Genomic DNA, 6,891 nt, shown 5'->3' with positions numbered 1-6,891 from the left:
TAAATGTCAATTGTCTTTTGTATGCTGACGATGCCGTGCTTCTTGGTAACAACAAAGAGGAACTGCAATTCTTGATAACAAAGGCCTACAATGTATGCAAGGGAAGCGATTTGCTGATGAATGTCGATAAATCGAATGTGATGGTTTTTGAAAGAAATGAAAGTGTGACTAAATGTGAAATCACTGTGAATGAAGTTATACTAAAACAACAAGAGGAATTTGTGTATCTGGGAAGTATATTTACTAGGGATGGAATGACTGAGAAAGATATTGAAAAGAGGGTGAGTGCCGGGAACAGAGTGAACGGAACACTTAAACCAACCTAGGCAAATAAATGTTTGTCGCAAGAGGCAAAATTAGCAGTTCGCAACGGAGTCCTGGTCCCGACCCAGATGTATGGGAGCAAATTATGGACTTAAAAAAAAAGAAATGAAAGTAGGCTAAATGCTGTCAAAATGCGATCTCCCAGGCAAATGTGTACGATAGATGCACAAATGTTGAGATTCGTACATTATGTAAGGCTGAGACAAGCATTATCGACAAAATCAAGAAAGGAGCTCTGCGCTGGTTTGGACACGTAGAACGAATGGACAGTGAAAGAACGGCTAAGAATATTTACAATGCGTATGTTGATGGATGCAGAAATAGAGGGAGACCGAGAAAGACATGGCATGACCAAATCCAACAAATACTTAAACATGTCAAAAGTCGGAATAATCGGCGCGCGTGCATGAGAAGATGTATAAATGTAGAAGCAGCGAGATCTGCATGCAAAGACAGTGATGTGGCGTTTTTTCCTCTTTGCCTACCCTTACGGGGAAACGGTTTGATGCTTTGTTTGTTTGATTGTTTGTGTTATTTACAAAGGTTATAGTTTTTACGGTATTCTGTAAAAATGTGCTAGCCAATTTCTTTTTGCTGAAATATATAAATATTTCATCACTTTCTTTATGTTCTATTTCGTACTTTTTATGTTTGAAACTTAACAGCCCAGCTAAACAATATATAGTATTTTTGAAAAATGCGCCTGATGTTTATTAATATTAATTTGCTCAGTTTGAGCCTTCCACTTTTTATAATGTTGTATCCTGACACAACTTTTGATTTCATGGAGTTTGGTATACACTTCTATTTTATGTAATATACATATTATGCACTTAAGTAATAAATTAAATAAATAAGTATATTTATCTGGCATCGGGCAAGGAAAGGTTACGATGGTAAATGTTCTATTTATTTCAACTCGCTAATAAAATTATCCATATGTACAATATTTATTACCAAGATATAAAATGCACCGTCACCGGTTACAACTTTACAGGCAATTGTTAGGAATTTAAGGATGCGTTTACGCTCCTGTTTTAATGTCCTTTTGATAATTTCCTTAAGATAGAGCCAGCTAGTATCGTTCTGGTTTTAATGGCTAAGTGTAGGTTCACTGCTGAAACTAATTGGAATTTATTTCAATCATATAAAACCAGCTTGAAACAGATCTGATATAAAAATTACCATAAGCGTAGCAAATTTTACACTTGAGATTTATTTTATTGCAACTTTTTTGTGTCATAAAAAAGATGCATTTGATGGCTGCACTTTGTTCCGCATTTAAGGAGAGTTGTTTTGTGAAACCTCAATAAACGTGCATAAGATCTTACATTACTAGTAGTCAAAATAAAGGATGAGTGCTATGCCCTCCTTTTTTTTCTTTTGACGGAAATTTAAATAAATTAGAAATACTTCAAAATAGAGCCATGAGAATAGTACGAAAAAAGGTGGATAATAAAATAGAAAAAATGCGAGAAAAATTCAATTTGGATACCAATAAAAAAGAGACTGACATAATAAATTAGTTTATATACTGATTTTTTTTAACAATCGTATGCCCAAATACTTCATCGATTCGATAGTGTTAAATAAACATTTTCATTAGTATATTACTAGAGATAAGGATAAAATAAGTCTGCTATTTAAAAAAAAAACAGAATCCCAAAATTGCATTATGCATAAAGATTTAAAAATGTATTAAGATATGCCTGAAAGTATGACGAATAAAAAAAATAGTTAGAATGAATTTAAGAAATAATGCTTATGGAAAATGCACAAAAAAAGCATTGTTTTCTATCTACCGAGATATATTATGTGTATGGAACCTGCCAAACATACCTTAACAAGATGGTATCACAATATATCTGAACACAGAAATTACCAATGATATTCATATTACTACAATCACATTTTACTACTCAAATGTCGTTCATATACGTAAGTTTTACTAATATGAAAAATATATTCAACGCTCACAATATATCGCTCACCGTCTAGATAGTAAAGTCTTTATAAATAAATTGCAGAAATTTCTGAGAGAGACTGTTATTTCAGGAATCATTTGGACTTTTGGGAAAATCTTTTGTTTCTTGTTTTGAAATATTTATTCTGTATGTTTTTTATTGTATACGTACTGTAACGTAAATCTGTTTAAACCACGTATACCCCCACGCGCAGGCTATGCCTACGTGTTTTTTTTCTTATTATTTAACTATCTTTTATTCGTTTGTATGCTTTGTAAGAAAAAAAAATTACGAAAAAAAAACATTGAATGAAAAAAAACTAAAAGAAGGAAAATCCGGATAAGCGTAGAAAAACGATAAAAAACATTTGATTACGTGACATGTTATTATCTCCTTGTAATAAAACATCCCAATTTACCAGCACGTGATTTGCGCCTTAAATTAACATCCCTCAAACCCTCCTTAACTAGGCAGACTCTTATCTTTATTCCTTCCTTCCTTGTTTCACCTATCATTAGTATCGTCACTTAGCGTTCAACGTTTTGGTTGGCGGAAGTGACATCAATCAAATGAGAGGCGCCATATTTAATCCAGTTTATGTCTGCAACGGAGAAAACGCCAATTTCGGATCTTGCATTTGACTAAAGAGGAAATTTGAAAAGTTTTAGAGTTTTGTTAAAAGAGGAATAAATAAAAAAGAAATGTCCCTAAATCTTATGTACTAAGCAATAAAGTTGCTTTAAAAAAGTCAAAAATTGTAAAAAATAAGGAAAGGGTAAATATATTTAAAAAACGGTAAACAGTTAATATTTACTAAATGTTATTAAATATTTGTAAATAACCACTTACTGACTTTTTAAAGTCTACTGGTTTCGAGATGTACCGAGATCGAGATGAGACCATATTGTAATAGTCTTAAATATCTGGTAGAAAAATAGAAATCAAGTTGTGACAGATCGGGGTGTTGTAACCAAAGACCTCTTAATTGGATGATTATTGATATATGGATATTTCAGCATAGAAGGAGAACCTCTTTGAGCGATGAATTTGAGGCATTTACTAGACCTCTAACCTATCCTTGGCTGTTTTCAGTGATCACTTACAGATTCATAAAACTTACGATTTTTAATAATTTTGTTTTTATTAGAATATATTTTTGTTTGATTCGTTCATCTGTTGATTCTCGACTGTTAGAAGACCTAGGCCCCGATTGTCCCGAAATCAACAGAGTTATCTTTGACTGTATAAAGATGAACCAATATGTGTCTACGAAAATTAGTATATTTGCATGAACATTTAAATTTTTTTTGTCGGTAACCTATGATTGAACATGTTTAGAAGAAAAAATCTATGCATATTATGCTTTTTATACAGAAAACTAAATGTCACTTTGTAGATAAAATTGATGATAAACGTTTATTTCCCATTTTTATCGAAGCCCTGAAGCGTTAATTAGTTTATTCAACTCAATATTTCATAATCTAGGATTGACTTGAAAATACTTTGATTTGATTTTTATAATTTTAAGTCCATTAGGTAAAATCAATATTAGAAGTAGGTGCACACAAATATTTTTAGGCAAGTAGTTATAGTCCATTTAAATATTTAATAGCCTTTGTTCTTGTGTGCGTCACAGAAAGAATTCAAAGAAATATTATACCTAAATTTATTGCAATATATAGGGGGGAAATGGCTGGTTCAAATGGCCACTTTACACACTGTGTAACGTGAACTATTCTGCCTATGTATAAACATCCACATATCCTCAACTCTTCCATCTGTTGACTTTGTGAAGTTAAAGAGCCGAAACCAATAACACGTGGGTGAGATTCATTTGGGTGAACCATTTCACCTACTAGGTAACGCAACGCCTAAAAACATTTTTTTTAAATCTTCCTATACTAGTTTTGTTTCATCAACAATGTTTTGAGTATGTCCAAATGTTTGTAGAAAGGCTGGATTTCCTGCCTCGGGATCACAAATAACTCATTAAATTATTATAGTGTGCTTAATATTGTCGGCTTCGTGGTGTTATGGTCAGCGCATTTGCCTGCCGTGCAAGGGGACTTGGGTTTGATTTCCGACATGCTTGATATGAAATTTTTATTTTTTTTATTTATTTATTTACACTGTTTATCAAAATACAATTCCATGTTCACTTTAATTATTATTTTATTTAAAAGGGTGTTTTTGCACTAGAATATTTCATAGTTCCTAGACTGGTACCTGAAGCGTAAGACTGATCAACTTATCTTCATGTAACAAAAATGATCAAGATACGCTGCGATTGGTGTACTAATGCAGTGCCCTATGCACCATTAGGTGCGGAAAGGGAGTGATGATGATGATGATGATTATATTTTTTGATGAAACTGACCGGCTGTATAAAAAAATTTCAGCGAAAAATCATTTAAATTTAAATCATCAAAATAATAATAGCAGTAATAATAATTTTAATTTAAATTATCATCATTCGTCATAATAAAAAGTTTTTTCTTACTTTTTCCGTGTAATCCATTTTGACAAAAAGTATTTAATATTAATTTATTTTTTTATTATTTTTTATTTATTTATTTCGAATACAAACAGATAAAGAGGTTAAATGATTATAAATAGAAACTATAAAAAAATGTATTCATAAAAATATTAGGGCCAGCCATCTAATAACAGTATTCACTTAATTATACTAATATATATTTTTTTTTTTTTCGTTTAATTAGCCGTAGATTTTATATGCCTCGGCCTAGTGGTGTAATGGTCCGCGCGTTTGCCTACCGTGCAAGAGGTCTCGGGTTTGATTCTCGACATGGTTGATATGAAATATTTCTTTATTAGAAACGTGAGACTGATCATTCTACCTTCATGTAACAAAAAATATCAAGATACGCTGCGATTGGTGTGCCTATCCAGTGTCCTATGCACCATTAGGTGCGGAAAGGGAATGAAGATTATGATGAGACTTTAGATGCCGTTTATAGGAATAAGGGCCACCTTAAACTTACAGATAGGTACCGAATATTAACTCCAGATACGATACCATATATTTGAATTAAAAATCAACTTTTTTTCTGTTCTTAATTCAAATATAATCCAACGCATCGGATGCACCGAGATGTACCAACAACATTTAGTTTCATACGCTTCGGGCGATCTTACCGGTTCGTTCTGTATCTTCTCACATAAAAAATAATCGAAAAGATCGATAAATAAAACGCGACACAGCACAAAAAAGACGCTTCATTTGCTAAGAAATATACAATTACTAACGCTTTTTTGGTGAGGGGGTAATTCACCATACAAATTTTTTGAATCCTCAAACCGAATGACTACACTGGTATATGTAGTAAACAGTAAAAAATACGAAAAAGTCTCAGAAAATTAACGTTTATATAGAAAAGCTGTTTGATGTTTTAAAGATTAAACATTTTTATATGCGACTGGTGTTACCTTTTTGATGATTGTTTTGTTTTTAGCTCAGCACGCAACTTTTTAACGTCTGTTTTGTGATGATTTAGTTCACCAATAGGAACACCTGCGCGCCTCTCAACTCAGGTAGCTTTTGTTTCTTGTTCCTTTTTTAAAAGTTTATTATTATTTTTATTATTTTTCCCTATTTGAAATCACGGCGGACTTTTCGAATACGGAACACGAACGGGTTTTAAAATTTACATAACGGTTTTTGGGTCAAATCGGAGTTAGGATAAAATTGAGGATTTATTTTTACTTGTCTCGCTGAACCATGTCATTGGTAATTTAATTAAAACTAACCGACGCCATTTTTTATAAACCTTGGGATTATATCGTTGTCTTCATCATAAGCATCATTTGAAGTATCATAGATATACGTTGCTTAATTTGATGGCATCTCAATTTTAAGAAAATAAATATATTTTTATAACTGAAGCATAAGACACTGGTTATGCGGAAAGCAGTCAGTCCAAAATTAAAAAAAAAGAGATGTTGATGTTATCGGATGCAGTAAGGTCAATTCTATATTTTGCTAAAAACAGCCAGACCGCTTTCATACAAAAAAACTGAATAATTCTCCTTCTAAAAATGGCGTCGATCACAAAACCGACATTTCTCAATTCGCAGAAAACACTTACAGCACTAGAAAAATATTTCGATACCTTAAAAATTATTTAAACTGGTCATATACATAATTAGATTCTTGTTTGTAATATTAAAAAAAAACAAATGTATTCATTGTTTATCATTTGTTGAAGTCAATAACATTATATCAGTTTTGTAGATTTAATTAATCACTCTTTTCACAAAAGTGCTATTATCTCAGTTTCACTTTTCTATATCTGGCTGCTTTTTGCATACCTGCGTTCACTTCATCTTCGAGGTGACAAAAAGAATACAAATATGGTGCAATTGAAATGAAAAATGCACTGCCCTATGCATCAATGGGTGCTGATAAAAAATTGATGATGATAATTTTAAAGTAGACAACTATTTATTTATTTTTAAAAAATATTTTGAATATGTTCAAATCTGGGATTATCGATATTACTAGATGTTTCATCAGAGATGGATAAATTTATCGCACTGAGGTTCCGTGGTCAAGGACTTACATATCAAATGTCATGGTTCGCAC

Source organism: Micrasema longulum, unplaced genomic scaffold (genome assembly GCF_059751315.1).
Source record: "Micrasema longulum isolate JH-2025_06_02 unplaced genomic scaffold, ASM5975131v1 h1tg002771l, whole genome shotgun sequence".
Lineage (NCBI taxonomy): Eukaryota > Metazoa > Arthropoda > Insecta > Trichoptera > Brachycentridae > Micrasema > Micrasema longulum.
The sequence above is the reverse complement of the archived record's forward strand: the minus strand, read 5'-3'. Positions refer to the sequence as shown.